Source organism: Triturus cristatus, chromosome 4_1 (genome assembly GCF_964204655.1).
Source record: "Triturus cristatus chromosome 4_1, aTriCri1.1, whole genome shotgun sequence".
Classification (NCBI taxonomy): domain Eukaryota; kingdom Metazoa; phylum Chordata; class Amphibia; order Caudata; family Salamandridae; genus Triturus; species Triturus cristatus.
The window spans coordinates 242,082,368-242,106,119 of NC_140585.1; the positions used below are offsets into that span (position 1 = coordinate 242,082,368).

Here is a 23,752-nt window from a genome sequence, read left to right on the forward strand (position 1 = left end):
TCTTCACTTTGACATTCAGAGCACTGGGCAGAAATCACATCGCGTCAACACCCGCCTCGGGCATTCGCGATGCTTTGTTTTAATTAAACAGTCGGATTCCGCTGGTCTGCACGAGTTCTAAGTCAGCTGCTAGGCGCTAGCTGAGGCAGAACGCCGCCCCCGTGCCCCCTCCCCGGGGGCGCGGGGGCGGCGTTCTGCCTCGGCTGGCGACCACCGCCCGGCTCGCGTCCAGAGTCGCCGTCGCCCTGGAGGGAGGCACCTCGTCCAGCTGCGGCGTGTGCCCAGCCGCGCTTCGTGCCCCAGCCCAACCGACCCAGCCCTTAGAGCCAATCCTTATCTCGAAGTTACGGATCTGACTTGCCGGCTTCCCTTACCTACATTGTTCCAACATGCCAGAGGCTGTTCACCTTGGAGACCTGCTGCGGATATGGGTACGACCCGGCGTGAGATTTACACCATCTCCCCCGGATTTTCAAGGACCAGCGAGAGCTCACCGGATGCCGACGGAAAAGCGACGCTTTTCAAGGCTTGGGCCCCTCTCTCGGGGTGAACCTATTCCATGGCGCCCTGCCCTTCACAAAGAAAAGAGAACTCTCCCCGGGGCTCCCGCCGGCTTCTCCAGGATCGTTTGCTTTACCGCACTGGACGCCGCAAGGGCACCCGTCTCCGCTACTCTGGGTTTGGGGATCTGAACCCGACTCCCATTCGATCGACCAAGGGCAATGGAGGCCATCGTCTGTCCCTTCCGAACGACGCTCGCCCATCTCTTAGGACCGACTGACCCATGTTCAACTGCTGTTCACATGGAACCCTTCTCCACTTCTGCCTTCCAAGTTCTCGATTGAATATTTGCTACTACCAACAAGATCAGCACCTGCGGTGGCTCCACCCGGGCCCTTGCACCGGGCTTCTGTGCGCACTGCAGCGACCCTCCTACTCGTCGCGCCTTAGCCCCCGCGGCTCTCAGCGCTGGCGACAGCCAGGTATTGGCCCGACGCTCCAGTGCCATCCCTTTTCAGGGCTGGTTGATTCGGCAGGTGAGTTGTTACACACTCCTTAACGGATTCCAACTTCCATGGCCACCGTCCTGCTGTCTATATCAACCAACACCTTTTCTGGGGTCTGATGAGCGTCAACATCAGGCGCCTTAACCCAGCATTCAGTTCACCCCGCAGCGCCAGTTCTGCTTACCAAAAGTGGCCCACTAGGGACTCGTATTCCATGCCCGGTTCCACGCCAGCGAGCTGGGCTTCTTACCCATTTAAAGTTTGAGAATAGGTTGAGATCATTTTGGCCCCAAGACCTCTAATCATTCGCTTTACCAGATACAACTGGGGGCTCCGAGTGCCAGCTATCCTGAGGGAAACTTCAGAGGGAACCAGCTACTAGATGGTTCGATTAGTCTTTCACCCCTATACCCAGGTCGGATGACCGACTTGCACGTCAGCACCGCTACGGACCTCCACCAGTTTTTCCTCTGGCTTCGCCCTGCCCAGGCATAGTTCACCATCTTTCGGGTCCTATCACGCACGCTCATGCTCCACCTCCCCGACGGAGTGGGCAAGACGGGCCGGTGGTGCGCCCACCGCTGTAAGCGCTGCGGGATCCCACCTCAGCCGGCGTGTGCCGGCCCTCACCTTCATTGCACCACAGGGTTTTGCTCGACAAACCAACTTGCGCACGTGTTAGATTCCGTGGTCCATGTTTCAAGACGGGTCGGGTGGGTAACCGACATTGCCGCAGACCCCTTGCGCCCGGCATGGGCTTCCCCGCCCGACGGCGTGACGTGGTCGGGGCGCACTGAGAACAGTCCGCCCCAGTCAATAGTCGCGCCGGGAGCAGGGGGCCCCGTCCCCCCTTCTACCGCCCCGGCGCGCCCCAGGTGCAGCCGGGGACGGGTGCCCAGGGGAAGGCGCGGAAGCGGTCGAATCTCCCTTGGCCCCGCGGACAGAGCGAAGCTGTGAGGAAATATGAATTTTATGACCAGTTATGTCCCCTATCTTAGACCCCAACGGCTCCATGTACATGCTACAAGTACATGTATGTTCCCTCCAGTTCCAGCTATGAAGACGCAAATGCATGTGCGTCCAACGTCAACATGTCCTCTTTCAGATCCGCCATGAGTGGGTCAAATATTCCATTCCTAAGTATGATTGGCCACCGACTTTATATGGTTCACTTTTCTAGTTTTACAGTTCAGGCGAGTAGGCCCTGAATTCTGTCATCAAGCCTTTTCCTGCTTCTGCCTCTGAAATGCTCCAGCCTGGACCTGCATCCGTGTCCATGAACTTTGTCTTACTCCCTGCGCGGCTAGCGGTGCCTGACGCGGCCTGTTGCCTGCCAAAAACTGTATTCAGCCTTCAAGTTATCTGCTCCGCTCCACATCCAATGCATTCCTGTCTAGTAGTTTAGGTAAACATCCTTCCAGCTACCGAGCAAAGGGCCCGGCCTCGCTGTCTTTATGCAAGTAATTCATAGCCCCTGTTACCATGGAAGATTCCTGCCCCCTCGCATCTCATGTAGACACAGACGCTTGTACATGCACTAACAGTCAGTATAGAATAGATTGCGTCCGAGAGACCTTTCCTTTTGGATAAAACAGTTCCTTAAACAAAGATATTAGATACGATTTGGGATTAGGTTGACCTGACCCCCCAGACTTCTGTCTCCACATGTAGAGCTAAATGTCAATTCCCCTTCACCCTCTAGTTGCACGTCAATCACACGTCATGCGGCTGCGCGCGCATCTCTGCCAAATATTTCTGCTGACACTGCAGGATTCTCTTATGGATCCACCCACTTGTGACATCATTTTAAATGACGTTTCTAGTATACGCCTGTATTTACGCCTATTTTCATTACGTATGTGTATTCTTATCTGTATTATCAGCTGTTACGCCTCCTGCATCTGTCTTAATGCAATGCTTTTCATATATATATTGTTACTTGTCAATAATGTATTGCCTATCCCTTCCTGAACCTTCGTGGTGATGGAATAAGATTGCCTGGTTCGAACTATAATTCCTTTGTAAGGAATAAAGCCCTTTTCAGAACCTCTAATACCACGGATTCTGCCTCTTATTTTGACTGAGTTATTCTTACTAGACTTTACCGCATAAAAAATAGTACAGGTAATTTAAATATTTACCACATAAATTGGCGCCCGAACAGGGACACTTTCTCATCTCACGCGCCGGAGGTGCGTTGCAGGCCCGGTCTCCTGCCACAGCTGGACGGACAAAAACGCGTACCCGCAGGATTTCCTGTATCTCCCTCCGGCCAAGCGGGGGTGACTGAGGCTGCGATCAACACCCAGACGAGGCGGTGAGAAGTGCGAAGTATCCCGACCAGAGCCTAGCTGAGAGAGCAAGATCCGAGGTATACAGAGGCCCACCAGGTTCCGAAGTTCCGAGTCGAGTCGAGTCCAGTCCGGTCCAGTTCAGTTCAGTTCCGAGGCCTTCCGTTCCGTGCTACCCGGTGAGTACCGTTGCTGTGGAGGCAGTTAGACGTGCACATTAATTTGTGCCGGTCCTGACGGGTTTGGGTACACAGATCCGGTCTGCACTGTTTTAGCAGTGTATCTGTACTGTTTAGCAGTATATCCAGTATGTTCATGTATATAATTCAATATTATCTAGTATTAGTATTATGTCAGTAACTAGTTTTCTTCTAATTATCATTGTTCGTTAAAAGTTAAATGTTAAATGTTAAATGTTTTACTGTGTAAAAAAATTGTGGTATGAATGAGTGTTCATTATTGTGTTTATTGTATTAATTGTGTTCAAGTTCGGTTCAAGTAAGAATCAAGTAGCAAGGTTTAAAGATGCCGTTCTTTTCAAAATTAAGACAGATCAAAACTAGAAAAGGAGTACTCGAAGAAGCTGTTCCCATTCCACCTAGGGACACTCCAGGGTATTTTATGTATCATAAACATGGCCTAGATGCCGTATTATATCTTGACTTATGGGTGGACTACACCAAGGATCTAGCAGAAAGTCAGAGGTGGCCCGCAGCTGGGACATGGGATGCAGATTGCATCATGAGAGTAGAAGAAGAATTATGGAAAAAGAAAGCCAGACAGTCGCAGAAAGATGCTATTGAGTTATGGCGTAAAGAATCGCATAGGCGCACAGAGAAAGCGCTCAGACTGGAAGAGAAAAGTAGGGAGAACTCAAATAGAGCCCGAGAAAACGTATTAGTTGAGGAAGGTATCCGAGTAAAAACAGAACAAGTAGACAGACAACGAAACACTCTTATGAATGGTATGTATCCTCTTTTGGCCGAAGGTTTACCTAAGGCCACCCCGGAAATACCGAAAGATTTGCCACCCCCATTACTCCCGATTAAAGCACATCCCAAGACCGCAAAAGATATTTTCCTTTCCTCCTATTTTGACGATGTAGCTCCGGAATATGTTAATGTTCCACCACACACGCCACCTGTCGATGGTGCTCAACGCCGAGAACATCCGCCCCCAACTCCGCAACCACAAACTCCTCCGCACAATCCCACAGGTCCATCTGTTTCCACCGCTTTTCCTGCATCCACAGTCTCTACCTTACATCCCACGAATCCTTTCGTGCCTAGCACCTCAGAAGGAGCGACAGCAATTTTTGCCACGCCACCATCACGAAGTAAATCGTCTCTTAGAGATTTAGCAAACCAACGTACACCCCAAATAGCAACGTCCGACATGTTTAAAGAACATCTTGTAGATTGTAGATATGATCCAGTGCCCGGTAAAAATGACAGAATGCTGCTATCATCACTACGTATACGACGAGCTTCAATATATTTAACGACGCTACCAGGAATGATTAAACATTTAGACAATATATATCGCTTTGTCCAAACAGGGCAAGGCCCTGAAAGTATTGACGAAGCCATGGAATACCAGAAAGCGGATATACAGAGACAACTGTTACGTTTCTTCATAAACTGCTTGATCAGAGACAGAGATAGGTCCGAGGTAGACCAGGATGAAATGCAAGTACTTACCCGATGGGGTCAGAATATATCAGAGGGAAAACATGATAAACAGACATGTATAGTAGCTATGTGCCGAAAGATCCGCAAAGAAGTAGAACGAATACATAAAGCCAGATTGGAGGCAGACAAAACTGAATCAGAGGGAGAGGAGGAGGAAGAATCAGAAATGCCCACAGGACAATTAGAAACGATAGCCTATGTAGGTAGGGGAAGACCTTGTAACAATACCAGATACTTTAATGACCCGATACGTCCGATACGTCCAGAATGTAACAGACATTTTCAAGCCCCTATGTTAAATACGAATTCCCCTTAACACTTATTCCAGGCTGCTGATAAATTACTCCGAGACCGAAGGGGGTACCATATGCTCGATTCTATGGATGAACAAGAATTAGCCAGGTCAGCAGTACAATGGGCTGACAGTTCTGAAAAATACAGTGATGATGCGTTGGCACACACGTTTTTGAATCTTACCCCAGACGAACAGCGTTTAGCTGGTATATACATGATACAACACCTCGTTATATTATATAGAAGCCAACACTCCGATCCTGGTCCCCTACCTGATATACTGATAGAATTACTCACGAATAAATGGAGAGGTTCAGGTACTGATTTAATTAAAGAAATTCTAGAATATCGACACCAGTACATTGTCTTCGTATGCCCAGAACATGTTTCAGTTCCCCCCAAGTTGGAAAGAAAAACGTACCACATAGACAGACAGAATCCCTTACGCGAAGTACACCCAATAAGAGGTGAAGACAATAATTTTAAACGCGTGTTTGTGTACGCGCCCATAACTAAAATTGAATTATTAGAAATGAAGAAAGTAGTACCTAGCCATGACAAAGACCCAGCAGGTTTCCACCGTGAGATAAAAGACATGTTACTCATGGGAGAGTATACTTATCCCGACATTATGAAAATATTGAAAGTTTTATTGCCTGCCGGTATTTACGAGAAACTCAAAGAAAAGGAATGGGAGGTGGGAGACCAAAAGATAGATTGGACAGCATTAGAAAACGAAGAAAAGGCCCGAGCTGCAGGTTCAGGGCTTGGGGAAAAGACTACAGCATTACCAGGATTATTAGTGCAGGTACTACCACGTTTATTAACTACGAAAAAGGAAGACTGGGGTGCAATTTCAGCCTGTAAACAAAAACAAGATGAAGACACTAGTGATTTCTATTCCCGATTTGAAAAATGTTTTGGTATTAATAGTGGCATAAAAGCAAGTAGTGAGTCGTATCCACATCTGTTTGTGACAAAATTAGTTGAAAATTCCCTGCCCCAAGTTAAGAGTAGAGTATTAAAATTCGAGAGTACTTGGCAAGGTAACACACCGTCACAGATGTTACAAATGTTACAATATCATCACAATAGAATTAGAGAAGAACAAGAACATGAACAAAGACGTATGAAAGACACGAAAATGAAAATGCTTGTTGCTCAGTCAGTTCCAGCTGACGGTCATAAAAAGGGTACGACACAGTCCAATGATTCAGTAGGTCCTGTTAGAGGGACATGCAACTATTGTAAACAGCCAGGTCATTATATACACGATTGCGCAGTTCTGAAACATAATATCTCTACGGGTATAACGAAAGAGAGACCACGTCCGCCTAGACAGGATCAGATCCAACAACAAGTACCTCAGAATATACAGCCTATGCCAGCTGTACAACAGACCGCACCACAACCACAACAACAACCACAACAACAGCCACATCCTATTGCTGCAATACAAAACACGACACAACAAATGTACCAGTATGCACAAAATGACTATCCAGAGTATCAGCGCTACACATGAAATAGCCTAGAGAGGGAAGTTGGCCTACCCCTTATTGAGGTTCCCGTAGATCAAGAGGGTCCTTACGTACAGAGTCAAGTATTAGGGAAAGACAGAAAGTTTCTACTCGATACAGGGGCAAGTAGGACCACTATCAGACACAGCGAAGTCCCAGGGGCACCCCTCTCAGGCTCACAAAATATTTCCCTTGGTTTTTCAGGAAAGCCCACTATTAATGAAGTATCGCAACCACTTGCATTCACAGTCGGTCCATTAACACGGACTACAGATCTATTGCTTACGAAATCATGTCCAGAAAACTTGTTAGGTATAAAAACATTGAAGGCTCTAGGAGCTGTAATATGTTGTTCTCCGGAAGGAGTGCGACTCTTTTTGCGTGACTTTAAGGGTCACTACGTGTCTAGAGACATGGATCACCGGTTACAGAATCTACCTGCACATTTATGGGCACAAGGCCCCACTGATGTAGGTTGTATGCACATTACACCATATCGAGTCACACTCAAAACAGGAGTGGTACTACCACGAATACGACAATACAAGTTACCCCCAGATGCTGTTGTGGCTTTGCTGCAAATCATTGACGAGCTCATTGCACAAGGAGTGGTTGTAGAAACGGACTCCAATGTATGTAATTCCCCGATAATTCCGATTCTTAAACGAACTGATCCAAAAGCACCACCCGTATATCGATTAGTTATTGATCTGGGAGAATTAAATAAATGTATTGTACCACAATACCCCGTGGTCCCAGATATCTCTTCATTGCTAACAGCCATAGATTCAGAAGCAACGTTCTTTACTGTAATTGATCTCAAGAACGCTTTCTTTAGCGTCCCAATCGATCCGGAAAGCCAATATTTGTTCGGATTCAGTTTAAATGGACGAAGTTTTAAATTCACACGCGCACCTCAAGGATTCACAGAAAGCCCCAGCATCTATAGCCAAGCACTGAAAAGAGAACTTGACAGTATTCACATGCCAGCTAACACTGCCCTGCTTCAATACGTCGATGATCTGCTGATCACCGCACGAAGCGAACCTGAATGTGAAAAAGCATCACTGACGGTTTTACATTTCTTAGCCGACAAGGGGCACAAAGTGTCCCCTTCGAAACTGCAATTCTGTGTCCAGCAAGTTGTGTACCTTGGGCACTTGCTGTCCAAGGGGGGAAGACAGCTTACACCCGACCGTATCCAGTTAATTGTTAACATGCCGCCACCCAAGACACAAAAGGAGGTACGGTTATTCATAGGCCTCACTTCGTACTGTAGGCAGTGGATCCCTCAATATGCATTTCTAGCGAAACCACTCATTCAGTTGACAACACAGGAGGCAGCGACATCGACTGTCCTCCCTTGGACTCAGGAACATACACAAGCTTTTGAAAGCTTAAAGAAAGCTTTATGCCAAGCACCTGTTTTAGCAACGCCATGTTACAGCAAACGTTTTACACTTTTTGTTACAGAACGTGAAGGTACTGCTTTGTCAGTACTCACGCAGGAACAAGCAGGATCACACAAGCCATGTGCTTATTTTTCTAGTACATTAGACCCCGTAGCTCAGGCTCTTCCTGCGTGCCTGAAATCAGTCGCAGCAACAGCTTTAGCAATCAGACAAAGCGATGCCATAGTGTTAGGACATCAATTGACAGTACAAGTACCACACGCAGTAGAGTTTCTCTTGAACCGGACCCAAACACAACACTTGACTATAGCAAGACTGACGGGTTATGAATTGACATTGTTCCAGCCACACATAGAAATCAGACGTTGTAGTACATTAAATCCTGCCACACTTTTGCCATTAAGTGGAACAGACCCATTGGCACATGATTGTATTGAAGTTATTACTATTACGACGAAACCCAGACAAGACTTGACAGATATTCCATTATCAGATCCAGACCTGACATTATATGTAGATGGTTCATGCATGAGAACAAATACAGGAGAGTTAGTGGCCGCTTATGCAGTCACAACAGATACTGAAATTATTGAAACAAATTGTATCGATACCTTGTCAGCTCAAGCAGCAGAGCTCATCGCTCTGACACAAGCCTGTATTCAAGCCAAAAATAAGAAAGTCAACATATACACAGATTCACGTTATGCGTTCGGAGTCGTCCATGACTTCGGCTTACTTTGGCGAGAGAGAGGTTATTTAACTTCTCACGGTGCCCACATCCAGCACGGTCCCCTTATTCAAGCTCTGTTAGATGCAATACATCTGCCGACTGCAATATCGATTATGAAGTGTAAAGCCCATACAAAAGTGACTGACATTATTTCTCAGGGTAACGACCTAGCTGACAGAACAGCTAAACAGACTGCTCAGAATCAGACTCATCCAACTGACACGACAAAGACAATAGTTCCGACACCAACACACTGCATGACAGTTAAGGATCCCGCCCTTGATGTAATTGACATACAGACACATGCTACACCAGAAGAAATAAAGAGAAGGACTGAATTAGGAGGGATCCAAACGGATCAAGGATGGATGACGAAGGGAAAATCTATATGGTTTCTCCCCGACTCAATGGTTCAGGTCATCATTAACACAATACATAGTCCAGCGCACCTAGGAGAGAAAGCTATGCTAGACAGCATTCAACACATTTGGTTCAATAAACACTTGCGAGCAGCAGCTAAACAGAAAGTACGTACCTGCATGATTTGTTGTCAGTTCAATCCAGGAAAAGGCGTACCTGTAGAACAGGGTGGATTTCAACCCCCCGATCACCCTTTTGAAGTCCTCCAGATGGATTATATCCAGATGGAACGATGTCGAGGATTCAAATATGTCCTCGTAGTTGTATGCGCTCTTTCCCGGTGGACAGAGGCGTATCCCGTCTCAGATTACACTGCCCCGACTACTGCCAAACAGTTAGTTCGAGAATTCTTCCCACGGTATGGTTTGCCCCGTATCGTGTACTCAGATAATGGCCAGCCGTTCTCATCCGAGCTAATGAAACATGTTTCACTTCTGTTAGGCTACCAATGGAAATTCCACTGTGTCCGACATCCCGAGGCAGCAGGTCTCGTGGAGCGACATAATCAAACTCTGAAAATTAGACTGTCCAAAGTATGTAGAGAAAAAGGTGTCGACTGGATAGTAGCTTTACCGGTTGCGCTCTTTTACATGAGAATGGTAGCACACTCTCGAACAGGGCTATCCCCGTATGAGGTGATCTTCGGTAGACCACCAAATATGTGGGGGACGCCTATACCTCGTAAAATAACTGATGTTGATTGTAATATGCTGACAGATTACCTGGCTTCCTTGATGTCTGCACTACAATCTTGTCGTTCACAGGTAGCTGCAGCTTTTCCCGATAACACTGAGGTGAAGCCCCATGACGTGGTTCCGGGAGATATTGTACTTGTAAGGAACTTCGACAGAAGGAACCCGCTGGAGCCTCGCTGGCAGTCGCCTAAACTCGTCTTATTGACCACAAGGACAGCTGTGAAGATTGAGGGACGTAAAGGGTGGTTGCACTCGAGCCATATCAAAAAATGTCATGGACTATCATCCGACTTGAATTATCAGCCCTGCATTCCCTCACAGACTGACTCAAAACTCCCCCTGGTCGACAAGACAGAAAAGGAAAACTATAAACTGAAACTAAGGTCTAGCAAGTCAGACAATTTGATTGTTTAAGTCCTCTCCAAGGTGAATCGGTTGAATTTGTCTCTGACATGTATCCTCTAGACCGAAATAGAGAGAGAAATAGACAGAAACAGCTCAAGAAACATGCGTACTGTAAATCACTTCGTAGTCACTGCATAGTGACATTGTTAATTATGTTTTTTCTAAGTCTTCTGACTATCATTGCCAGTATATTATTACACATGTATTACCCTATTTCCAAGCGTGCTTTCAATGCTACTGCCGAACATTCTTTTAGCGAATTACCCCCGCATGAGTTGTCCTATAGATTTGCGCTGCGCAACAACACATTCATTAGTATGTTACATCATTCTTATCAGACCAGCAACGCTACAAATTGTTGGATATGTGGCCGACTCCCTCCCTATCAGAAATATAGGGGAGTTCTGCCCCTCTTTCCGTATCCATTCACACACAATGGCTCCTGTGGAGCATGGTTTAGTTTGATTAATTCCCTAGATTCAAATTCAGTAGTTTATCAAGACAACTGGGTTTGGGGAAACCTGAACCTAGTTTTACTTAAAGTCTGCTACCCTAACAAGGAGGGACTTCCCAAAAGAACAGGAACTGATCTAGAAAATGAAGTATATGGATTAGGTAACTTTACACTTAATCTTATGATCCTGAATATTGAATCCGAAGCTACACCAATCTTGCCCGCTATGTCAGTATTTCCAGTTAGAGGCGAATTATGTGTAAGAAAGAATGGTTCAATACACATGGGCCATAGTAAATGTATCACTGTAATAGAATTCAGTGATAAAGGCAAGTCTACATTTAGAGCTTCTCGTCACTCCTATTTCGTCTGTGGTCACACCGCATACATACGCCTACCCCTAGATTGGGATGGTACCTGTTACATTGCATTCCTTCTACCACCTGTTTTCCTAGCCCCGCCTGATTATCATAGGAATACCCATTTAGTACACAATAGACAGCAGAGAGATCTCCCGATTGTCGACTACACCGAAACAGCATGGGAGCAATACACAGATTTCAATAAAGGTTTCTTTCCCTACATAGGTACAGTCACTAATAGTAAGCTGATACGTAGATTAACTAGAACCCTTGAAGCAGTAGTGAATGAAACTACTTCCGCCTTAGGCAACTTAACAGAGGAGCAGTCTGCGATGCGGATTGTTGTTCTTCAAAATCGTCTTGTCCTTGACGTCATTCTGGCCGATAGGGGCGGAGCTTGTAGGGTCATCGGATCAAGTTGCTGTGTTTTCATACCAGAAAACGCGCCGTCAGTATATAAGGCCATAACTCGACTTCATAAGATCGTAAGCCAGATACACCAGAATCCAGGCACCTGGACTTGGTCCGGTTGGTTCTGGAGCGTGTTGTCAGCCTGGGGATGGAGGATCCTCTCCTTCCTAGGTATTGGCTTTCTCATACTATTCAGTTGTTGCTTATGTCTACAATGTGGGCCAGCGATTTGTGGTCTGTGTGCCACATCGTGTATCCCGCCTTCAAATTTTCATTCAAGATTCCGGAAGAAGAAAGAAGAACAAATGATGCTATATGAACAGATTGATGGATTGATGAAGATGGATATTTCATAAGGGTCCGTAGGGGACAAGGAGGGAATGAGGAAATATGAATTTTATGACCAGTTATGTCCCCTATCTTAGACCCCAACGGCTCCATGTACATGCTACAAGTACATGTATGTTCCCTCCAGTTCCAGCTATGAAGACGCAAATGCATGTGCGTCCAACGTCAACATGTCCTCTTTCAGATCCGCCATGAATGGGTCAAATATTCCATTCCTAAGTATGATTGGCCACCGACTTTATATGGTTCACTTTTCTAGTTTTACAGTTCAGGCGAGTAGGCCCTGAATTCTGTCATCAAGCCTTTTCCTGCTTCTGCCTCTGAAATGCTCCAGCCTGGACCTGCATCCGTGTCCATGAACTTTGTCTTACTCCCTGCGCGGCTAGCGGTGCCTGACGCGGCCTGTTGCCTGCCAAAAACTGTATTCAGCCTTCAAGTTATCTGCTCCGCTCCACATCCAATGCATTCCTGTCTAGTAGTTTAGGTAAACATCCTTCCAGCTACCGAGCAAAGGGCCCGGCCTCGCTGTCTTTATGCAAGTAATTCATAGCCCCTGTTACCATGGAAGATTCCTGCCCCCTCGCATCCCATGTAGACACAGACGCTTGTACATGCACTAACAGTCAGTATAGAATAGATTCCGTCCGAGAGACCTTTCCTTTTGGATAAAACAGTTCCTTAAACAAAGATATTAGATACGATTTGGGATTAGGTTGACCTGACCCCCCAGACTTCTGTCTCCACATGTAGAGCTAAATGTCAATTCCCCTTCACCCTCTAGTTGCACGTCAATCACACGTCATGCGGCTGCGCGCGCATCTCTGCCAAATATTTCTGCTGACACTGCAGGATTCTCTTATGGATCCACCCACTTGTGACATCATTTTAAATGACGTTTCTAGTATACGCCTGTATTTACGCCTATTTTCATTACGTATGTGTATTCTTATCTGTATTATCAGCTGTTACGCCTCCTGCATCTGTCTTAATGCAATGCTTTTCATATATATATTGTTACTTGTCAATAATGTATTGCCTATCCCTTCCTGAACCTTCGTGGTGATGGAATAAGATTGCCTGGTTCGAACTATAATTCCTTTGTAAGGAATAAAGCCCTTTTCAGAACCTCTAATACCACGGATTCTGCCTCTTATTTTGACTGAGTTATTCTTACTAGACTTTACCGCATAAAAAATAGTACAGGTAATTTAAATATTTACCACAGCTGCTGCCAGGGGGGCTGTAGCACCCTCCGCCATAGCACCCCAAAGCCTTCCCAGCCGACCCAGAGCCAGTCGCGGCGCACCACCACGGAGGAAATGCGCCCTGCAGAGGCCGGGTAGGGCCCAGGCGCCGGTCCCGCGGCGGTGATCCGGAACTCCCAGGCCACCGACCTTCCTGCCGTGTTGAATCCTCCGGGTGGACTGCACGGACCCCACCCGTTTACCTCTCAACCGTTTCACGCCCTCTTGAACTCTCTCTTCAAAGTTCTTTTCAACTTTCCCTTACGGTACTTGCTGGCTATTGGTCTCGCGCCCGTATTTAGACTTAGATGGAGTTTACCACCCGCTTTGGGCTGCATTCCCAAGCAACCCGACTCTGAGAAGACCCGATCACGGCGTGCCGGGGACCGCTACCGGCCTAACACCGTCTGCAGGGTGAGCCTCGATCAGAAGGACTTGGGCCCCCTGAGCGACGCCGGGGTGTCGGTCTTCTATACGCCACATTTACCGCGCCCGTCGCCGGGCGGGGATTCGGCGCTGGACTCTTCACTCGCCGTTACTGGGGGAATCCTGGTTAGTTTATTTTCCTCCGCTTAGTAATATGCTTAAATTCAGCGGGTCGCCACGTCTGATCTGAGGTCGTAGTTGGAAGAAAACGCAGGAGCGTTAAGGGGGAGCCGGGGATGGCCAGCCCACTGCCGGAGCAGGAGCCTGACGTCCCGGAAGCACGCTCCCTCTTTCCTCGGATCGCATCTGGAGGGGTTTTGCCCTCGCCAGGAAGCCGGCCGCGGAGGAGGGCACCCGAGGCTCATGCGCGCGGGCAGCCGGTGGGACACCAAAGACTGCCACGTGCGGCACGCAGCCAGGTGCCCCGGGACAGGCCCGCGGCGGACCGGTCTCAAGACCCCTTCTCGGGGCTAGGCGCGCCGGAGGCGTGCTTCTGCGGAAGGACCCAGCGAGGGACCTTGCCACGGGCGATCGGGGGTCTGACCTTGTGGGGGGACGAAGGGGAAGCGGAGCTCACCCTGCGAAGGCCCCAGCCGCGTCCCGGGGAAGCCCAGGGCAATTGACGATCGAGCGACCCTCAGACAGGCGTAGCCCCGGGAGGAACCCATGGCCGCAAGGTGCGTTCGAAGTGTCAATGATCAATGTGTCCTGCAATTCACACAAATTCTCGCAGCTAGCTGCGTTCTTCATCGACGCGCGAGCCGAGGGATCCACTGCCAAGAGTCACAGGCAACTTTTCGAAAACGTTCACCCACCTGTGGGCACAGGAGAGGTGGGAGGAAGGCGACGCCGTCCATCCGCCACCCGCGTGGCGAGACGGCCCGGGCACCCCTCTGGGAGTCAGACTGCACCGTTGGGAGAAAAAAAACATTGCCAGGCGCTCGGCCTGGGTGCCCACCAAGGGGGGGGGGGCACCCGGAGCGATGGGAGCAGGCTGCCCCGCAGCCGCCGATCCCACGCAAGTCTTCAAAACCCTCAGCCTGGCCACACGGGACCGGGTCGAACCGGGTACCTGGCAACGAGGGAGGGTCGCCCTACCTGCACATCAGCCCACCACCAACCTCGCCTGGTTCGGAGGCACCGGAAGGGAAGAGCCAGGTGGCTCCCCATCCCGCACGCCTCCCACCGAGAGGAGCCGGGGTCCCCTCGCAGGCCCTCAGCCCCTTCTCTTTTAGGCCGCCCTGCCATGTGAGAAGGGCCGCTCCTCTGTCATCCGGAACCCGGTCGAGCCACGACTCAGGCACAGGAGGGCCCAACCGGCGCCAGGGCCTTTTCGAGGGAGGGGTGGTACCAACCAGGGGATGCACTGCCATTCGGTTTTCCCCCCACCTCTGGGGGGGTCATGCATGGTGAGCTTGGGCTCTATCTCAGAGAGGGACAGGGGATGGGGCCGCCCCCCTCCCCGTCCCTCGTGCATCGGTCAGGCCTTCCCCAGGGATAAGGGGCCCGCTGAAGTCCCGGTCCTTACCCGAGCACCCCATGCGGCCGCAGACCCCTCCGCCAGCCGGGGCACGCCAGGGCAGTGCCGGGCCCTGTGCCTACAGTGCGTGCTTGCAGGAGGCAGGCCGAGGGCTACGGGCAGGCACCGTTGGTCGGTTGCGCTGCTCCGCCGTTAATGATCCCTCCGCAGGTTCAATAACAGAAACCATGTTACGACTTTTACTTCCTCTAGATAGTCAAGTTTCATCGTCTTCTCGGCGCTCCGCCAGGGCCGTTGCTGACCCCAGCAGGACCGATCCAAGGACCTCACTAAACCATCCAATTGGTAGTAGCGACGGGTGGTGTGTACAAAGGGCAGGGACTTAATCAACGCAAATTTATGACCCGCACTTACTGGGAATTCTTCGTTCATGGGAAATAATTGCAAACCCCAATCCCTATCATGAACGGGGTTCATCAGGTTACCCGCACCTGTCGGCGAAGGGTAGACACACGCTCAGTGTAGCACGTGTGCAGCCCCGGACATCTAAGGGCATCACAGACCTGTTATTGCTTGATCTCGTGTGGTTGAACGCCACTTGTCCCTCTAAGAAGTTGGACGCCGACCGCTGGGGGTCGCGTAACTAGTTAGCATGGAGGAGTCTCGTTCGTTATTGGAATTAACCAGACAAATCACTCCACCAACTAAGAACGGCCATGCACCACCACCCACAGAATCGAGAAAGAGCAATCAATCTGTCAATCCTTGCCGTGTCTGGGCCGGGTGAGGTTTCCCGTGTTGAGTCAAATTAAGCCACAGGCTCCACTCCTGGTGGTGCCCTTCCATCAATTCCTTTAAGTTTCAGCTTTGCAACCATACTCCCTCTGGAACCCAAAGACTTTGGTTTCTCGGAAGCTGCTCGGTGGGTCAAGGGAATAACGCCGCCAGATCGCTAGTCAGTATGGTGTATGGTCAGAACTACGATGGTATATGATCATCTTCGAACCTCCGACTTTCATTCTTGATTAATGAAAACATTCTTGGCAAATGCTTTCGCTTTGGTTCGTCTTGCGCCGGTCCAAGAATTTCACCTCTAGCGGCACAATACCAATGCCCCCGGCCGTCCCTCTTAATCATGGCCCCAGTTCCGAAACCCAATAAAATAGAACTGGAGTCTTATTCCATTATTCCTAGCTGATGTATTCAGGCGACCGGCCTGCTTTGAACACTCACATTTTTTCGAAGTAAGCGCTTCGGACCCCCAGGACACTCAGTCAAGAGCATCAAGGGGGCGCCGAGAGGCAGGGGCTGGGACAGGCGGTAGCTCCCCTTGCGGCAGACCGCCAGCTTGATCCCAAGATCCAACTATGAGCTTTTTAACTGCAGCAACTTTAATATACGCTATTGGAATTGGAATTACCGCGGCTCCTGGTATCAGACTTGCCCTCCAATGGATCCTCGTTAAAGGATTTAAAGTGTACTCATTCCAATTACAGGGCCTCGAAAGAGTCCTGTATTGTCATTTTTCATCACTACCTCCCCGAGTGGGTAATTTGCGCGCCTGCTGCCTTCCTTGGATGTGGTAGCCGTTTCTCAGGCTCCCTCTCCGGAATCGAACCCTGATTCCCCGTTACCCGTGGTTTCCATGGTAGGCACAGAAATTACCATTGAAAGTTGATAGCGCAGACATCGGAATGTATCGTCGCCGTCACGGGGACGTGCGATCGGCCCGAGATTATCTAGAGTCACCAAAGCAGCTGGGCGAGCCCGGATTGGTCTTGGTCTGATAAGCGCACGCATCCCGGGAGGTCAACGCTCGTCTTGATGTATTAGCTCTAGAATTACCACAGTTATCCAAGTAACAGATGGAGCGATCAAAGGAACCATAACTGATTTAATGAGCCATTCGCAGTTTCACTGTACCGGCCGTGTGTACTTACACGTGCATGGCTTAATTTTTGAGACAAGCATATGCTACTGGCAGGATCAACCAGGTAGCTGCACCTGCTGACGTGGTGGGTTCGGGAGCTGCGTGCCTATCTCCCCGACCGGACAACCTTCGCGCACCCCTCCCTCTCGGGAGCCTGCTGGGGAAAGGAGCCCACCCGCCTGGGCGGGAGGGCTTGCTGGAGGGGTGGAGAGGTGCGGTCGCATGGGCACCGGCAGGCCCAGCCGTCTCCCCCGGAAGGCTGAGCGAGACGCAGGGGTGCCGGAGCCTGGTGGTGGCAACACCCATCTGAACAATCATTCTGAGCTGCTGTGGAAATGTTCTGGGTGGAGAGGGGTGACGGTGTGGCGCACGGGGCCTACAAATTTGCTGGGCAGCAGCATCTGAGGGCTTGGCGCCACCCGACCCCTTCTGCACGGGTCAGACCACTGGGGGACACGAGCTGCCGGGGCCGCTCGGCCTTCGCTCTGCTGGGTAGGGTGAAGGGCCACCCGCCAGGTGGCAGGCCCTCGAGTCGGACAGTCCATGCGGGGAGGAAGCTCCTTGCTTGAAACAACAGCCGAGGCTGGCCAAGCAGTCCATCCCTAAACAGACCAAGAGTGCCCAATCGATCAGTGTACGGCCAAGGCATCCCCTGGAAGGCCGCCCTGCGTGGGGGGATGCTGACTTCACATCCCTGCCTGCTCCCGGGGCAAGCAGGCTCAAAGGAAAGGCCCATCGGGAAGGGCCCGAGAGGCAGGAGCAGACCCGGGCCCCTGGGGGCCCTGGCGGGCGGGCCCGGATGCTGCCGTCCCCTGTCAGAGAATTGATGAACGACACGGAGGTCTGACTGAGCAAACTCAGAGAAAAAGGACCATCGGGAAGGGGCTGAGAGGCAGGCACAGACCTGGGCCCCTGGGGGCCCCGGCAGGCGGATCCGGGTGCTGCCTTCCCCCGTCTCAGAATTGCCAGATCTTACGGAGGTCTGACCGAGCAAACTTGGAGAAAAAGGACCATTGGGAAGAGTCTGAGAGGCAGGCGCAGACCCGGACCCCTGGGGGCCCCGGCGGGCGGATCCGGGTGCTGCCTTTCCCCGTCTCAGAATCGACGGATCTCACGGAGGTCTGACTGAGCAAACTCGGAGAAAAAGAATCATCGGGAAGGGGCTGAGAGGCAGGTGCATACCCAGGCCCCTGGGGGCCCCGGCGGGTGGGCCCGGGTGCTGCCTTCCCCCGTCTCAGAATCGCTGGATCTCACGGAGGTCTGACCGAGCAAACTCGGAGAAAAAGGACCATCGGGAAGGGGCTGAGAGGCAGGTGCATACCTAGGCCGCTGGGGGCACCGGCGGGCGGGCCCGGGTGCTGCCTTCCCCTGTCTTGAGATCGCCAGACCTTGCGGAGGTCTGACCCAGTAAACTCGGAGACAAAGGACCATCGGGAATGGGCTGAGAGGCAGGTGCATGGCCCCATTGGAAAGCATTGCGTCCGACCAGATGGCCAAGGGGAAAGGTGTGACCAGATGGCCGGGACCGAAAGGACTAACGTCTGCCCGCCCCGAGCCTTCGCAGTAGGGCTCCCGCCTGCCCACGCAGGGCTCAGGGGGTTCCGCTTCCCGGGGGCTCGGGGACCCCAGCTGGGCCTTAGGCACGGGGAGGACCACCAGAGCTCTCGGGCCCGGACGCCCGGGGGAGGACTGCCCAGGCCGCGGGCCAGAGGAGTGAGCCCCGGACGCCTGGGAGGTGTTGCCCGGGCATAGCCCATCTGGTCCCCGGCAGAGAACTGCCAGCCTGGGAGGGGTGTTCCGGCATACCCTGCCCTTAGTAATCCGGAGGAAAGCCATCCCTCTTTCTGGGCACCGGTGCGCATCGAGTGATGGAGGGGACCCAGAGCCAGAGGTGCCCGACCTCCTGGAGCCCTGGCTGGGATCGGGGAGGCGAATGGGCCCCCATCAGGACTTCCAGGTCGGTCCTGACATCTAGTCGCCTCGTTGGAAAGCATTGGGTGCGACCAGATGGCCGAGGGGAGAGGTGCGACCAGATGGCCGGGACCGAAAGGACTCCCATCTGCCTGCCCGAGCCTTTCCGGTAGGGCTCCCGCCTGCCCTAGCAGGGCTCGGCTTTCCCGGGGGCTCAAAGACACCAGCTGGGCCTCAGGCACGGGGAGGACCACCGGAGCTCTTGGGCCCGGACGCCTGGGGGAAGACTGCCCGGGACCCATGGAGCCCCCCAGGCACTTTGCCATGTCATGGGCCAGAGGAAGGAGCCGCCGGACGGAGGGGAAGTGTTGTCCAGGCATAGCCCATCTGGTACCCGGGAAAGAACCGCCAGCCCAGGAGGGGGGTTCCGGCATACACTGCCCTTAGTAATCCGGAGGAAGGCCACCCCTCTTTCTGGGAACCCGAGTGCAGCGAGAGACTCAGGGGACCCTAGGCCCGGACGTGCCCGACCTTCTGCAGCCCTGGCTGGGAACGGCAAATAGGCACTCAACGGGACTTCCAGGCCCGCCCGGCCCTCTTGTCGCCCCAGTGGAAAGCATTGCGTCCGACCAGATGGCCGAGGGGAAAGGTGCAACCAGATGGCCGGGACCGACAGGACTATCGTCTGCCTCACAGGGCTCGGGGGGCTCCGCTTCCCGGGGGCTCGGGGACCCCAGCTGGGTCTTAGGCACGGGGAGGACTACTGGAGCTCTTGGGCCCGGATGCCCAGGGGAGGACTGCCCGGGACCCAAGGAGCCCGTCCCAGGCACCTTGCCACGCCGCGGGCTGGGGCAGAGAGCCCGGGATGCCTGGGAGGTGTTGTCCGGGCCCAGCCCATCTGTTCCCCGGAAGAGAACCGCCAGTGCGGGAGGGGTGTTCCCGGCATACTCTGCCCCTACTAATCCGGAGGAAGGCTACCCTCTTTCTGGTAACCCGCGTGCTCCGAGTGACGGAGGGGACTCTAGGCATGAACATGCCTGACCTCCTGAAGCCCTGGCTGGGATCCGGGAGGCAAATGGGCCCTCATCGGGACTTCCAGGTCGTCCCGGCCATCTGGTCGCCCCATTGGAAAGCATTGCCTGCGACCAGATGGCCGAGGGGAAAGGTGCGACCAGATGGCCGGGACTGAAAGGAATCCCGTCTACCTGCCCAGATCCTTCGTGGTAGGGCTCCTACCTGCCCATGCAGGGCTCGGGGGGCTTTGCTTCCCGGGGGCTCGGGGACCCCGGCTGGGCCTCAGGCACGGGGAGGACCACCGGAGCTCTCGGGCCTGGATGAGGACTGCCCGGTACCTGTGGAGCCCCTCCCGGGCACTTTGCCACACTGCGGGCCGGGGCAGGGAGCCCCAGACGCCTGGGAGGCGTTGTCCGGGTCCAGCCCATATGGTCCCTGGAAGAGAACCGCCAGTCCGGTAGGGGTATTCCCAGCATACCCTGCCCCTACTAATCGGGAGGAAGACTGCCCCCTTTCTGGTAACTCGCGCGCTCTGAGTGACAGAGGGGACCCTAGGCGCGAACGTGCCTGACCTCCTGGCACCCTGGCTGGGATCCAAGAGGCAAATGGGCCCTCATCAGGACTTCCAGGCCAGCGCGGCCATCTGGTCGCCCCATTGGAAAGCATTGCGTGTGACCAGATGGCCGAGGTGAAAGGTGCAACCAGATGGCCAGGACCGAAAGGACTCCTGTCCGCCCGCCCCAGCCTTCGTGGTACGGCTCCCGCCTGCCCACGCAGGGCTCGGGGGCTCCACTTCCAGGGGGGTCCGGGGACCCCGGCCGGGCCTCAGGCACGGCAAGGACCACCGGAGCTCTTAGGTCTGGATGCCCGGGGGAGGACTGCCCGGGACCAGTGGAGCCCGTCCCAGGCACTTTGCCACACTGCGGGCCGGAGCAGGGAGCCCCGGACGCCTGGGAGGTGTTGCCCGGGCATAGCCCATCTGGTCCCCGGCAGAGAACTGCCAGCCCGGGAGGGATGTTCCGGCATACCCTGCCCTTAGTAATCCATAGGAAAGCCACCCATCTTTCTGGGCACCCGTGCGCACCGAGTGACGGAGGGGAACCAGGGCGCAGAGGCCCCCGACCTCCTGGAGCCCTGGCTGAGATCGGGGAGGCGAATGGGCCTCCATCAGGACTTCCAGGACGGCCCGGCCATCTGGTCGCCCCGTTGGAAAGCATTGGGTGCGTCCAGATGGCCGAGGGGAAAGGTACGACCAGATGGCCGGGACCAAAAGGACTCCCATCTGCCTGCCCTGAGCCTTTCCGGTAGGGCTCCCGTCTGCCCTCGCAGGGCCCGGCTTCCCGGGAGCTCAAAGACCCCGGCTGGGCATCAGGCATGGGGATGACCACTGTAGCTCTCGGGGGAAGACTGCCCGGGACGCATGGAGCCTGTCCCAGGCACTTTGCCACGTCGTGGGTCGGAGGAAGGAGCACCCGCACGGAGGGGAGGTGTTGTCCAGGCATAGCCCATCTGGTACCCGGCAAAGAACTGCCCTTAGTAATCCGGAAGAAGGCCACCCCTCTCTCTGGGAACCCGTGCGCACCGAGAGACTCAGGTGACCCTAGGCCCGGATGTGCCGGACCTTCTGGAGCCCTGGCTGGGATCGGGGAGGCGAATGAGCCCCCATCGGGACTTCCAGGATGGCCCGGCCATCTGGTCGCCCCATTGGAAAGCATTGCGTGCGACCAGATGGCAGACGGGATTGGTGCGACCAGATGCCCAGGACCGAAAGAACTCCCATCTGCCCGCCCGAGCCGAGCCATAGCGGTAGGGCTCCCTCCTGCCCTTGCAGGTCTCCGAGGCTCTGCACCAGGGACCCTTTTCCCGGGCAGATGGACACTTGGCAGGACGGGGGCTCCCAAACCCCAGGCCCGGACCGAAACCCAGGCCCCGGGGCCAGTCCCTGCTTCTCAACCCAGCCAGGCCGGGGAGATTGGGGAGCCTGCCCGGGCACGAGGGACCCCTGTCCTGGGCACAGAGACCCTCAGCACGTGTGCTCGTTTTCCACACATTTTTCCCCAAATTCTGCGTAGTGGTGCTACGCAAATTCCGCCCAGCCCTACTATTAACCTGCATAATATCACTTTTTTCCCTCAACATTAGATTGAAAAGACAAGTTGGATTTGGCCAGGTTACAACCTTTGACGTGCAGTCTCCAAACACACTTAGGCGAGCAGTGAATTAACCCACTAAGCCATTTTACCGAATTACGTTCATAGCGATTATATCAGCCACAGTGACCATACATAAAACAGATATAAAACACGATTGTCTCTTCTTAATTTCTTCTCAATCCTAGAGAGGGTGCTAATAATGCTCCGTTAGATGCCTTAAGAAGAATAAAGGTTGAATGTGTCCTTCTACACATTGAAATCTGTGAACAACAATTTGCATTTAGATTTTTGTAGCGGAATCATTCATTAACTGAACTGTCTTACCAAAGGACGGTCAGAGGGGAAATGTGTGAGATCTGCTGATCATTTTCATGATTCTCCTACTGAATATCAACTCTCAGAACATCGTGATACAAGAGTATCGAGGTACAAAGTATGGAAAGGTAAGTGCATATAGGGAAATACAGATTCACTATTCCTAAACCATCCATGTACCTTGAAGATATGTGTGCTGCGTAGGTACATACATGTGGAATTAGATGAAGGAAATCTCGATGTACTTATTTTTTTGTTAAACAAAATAATGTTTCCTTGATAAAGTGTCACATTGATATTCTGGGGTCGAAATTCAGGGTGCAGACCATAGTTTTCACACGAGGGAGATCCAATTGTTCCCTAGGACACTTAACGAGCTACTTCTCAAAACAATGGTATTCATTTTATTAATTTCAGAACGATAAAAGTCTGAGTCGTCTTCCCTGCAGTCAAACTTGTGACATACATGCAAAAAGCTTTTCTCTGCAGCAAGTGCATTGATCCATCCTAAAAGAGTCACAGGAAACAGAGCACAGGCACAGAACATTTAGAAAGTGCCCAAAGTACAGTGGTATAGTGCTTTTAAGAATATGTACATTACCAACTCAAACGGTACTCATGGTCAGGGGCGGTGGGTGAGATTAGAAAGTGGTGGGGCGCAACCGAATTAGCATACAGCACCGTAGCGAGCGAGCGCAGCTCGCGAGCCCGAACCCCAAAAGGGGGGTTTGGGGGGATTACCCCCCCCAAGAAAATTTTGGAAAAAAAGAAGAAAAATCGTGCATTTTCAAGCAAATTTGAGAAAGCAGGAAGGTTAATAAAGCAATTGTGAAAGTGCAGTTATTACATTAATAGATGGCATAACATAGGTAGCTGCTTATTCAGTATTACCACAGAGCTTCATACATTCTGTCCTATTATGCTCAGGTGCTGAATTCAGACTATAAGACTCATGGAAATCTCAGCTCTAAGAGTAGAAGAAGTTGCCCCCGTCGCCACTACATTTACCACAGTCCCTGCTGACGAGAGGCAACTACCTCGAAACACGTGTCCAGGGATGGCTAACGCAACACATACTGTTCTTTTTACACATCGTGGCATAGGGGTACCCCCCGTCGCCACTACATTTACCACAGTCCTTTGGGGCAACTTGCTGGTGTGACGAGCAGTGTGCGACCAACTTTTGCATAATTTATTACGGCTCCCTTGAGCCAACGGGCTGACGAGCCTTGGATCTGC

The 23,752-nt window shown here is 52.1% G+C and overlaps 1 non-coding gene and 2 pseudogenes across 1 annotated transcript; all 3 read right to left on the minus strand.

Moving 5' to 3' along the window:
• Positions 1 to 390: 390 nt before the first annotated feature.
• LOC146854191 (28S ribosomal RNA) lies at positions 391 to 1,699 on the minus strand (annotated as a pseudogene).
• A 12,642-nt stretch (positions 1,700 to 14,341) lies between these two features.
• Positions 14,342 to 14,495, minus strand: LOC146854192 (5.8S ribosomal RNA). The gene has a single exon (XR_014958935.1). It is a non-coding gene; the product is annotated as a 5.8S ribosomal RNA (ribosomal RNA).
• An 888-nt stretch (positions 14,496 to 15,383) lies between these two features.
• Positions 15,384 to 17,187, minus strand: LOC146854193 (18S ribosomal RNA; annotated as a pseudogene).
• Positions 17,188 to 23,752: the final 6,565 nt, after the last annotated feature.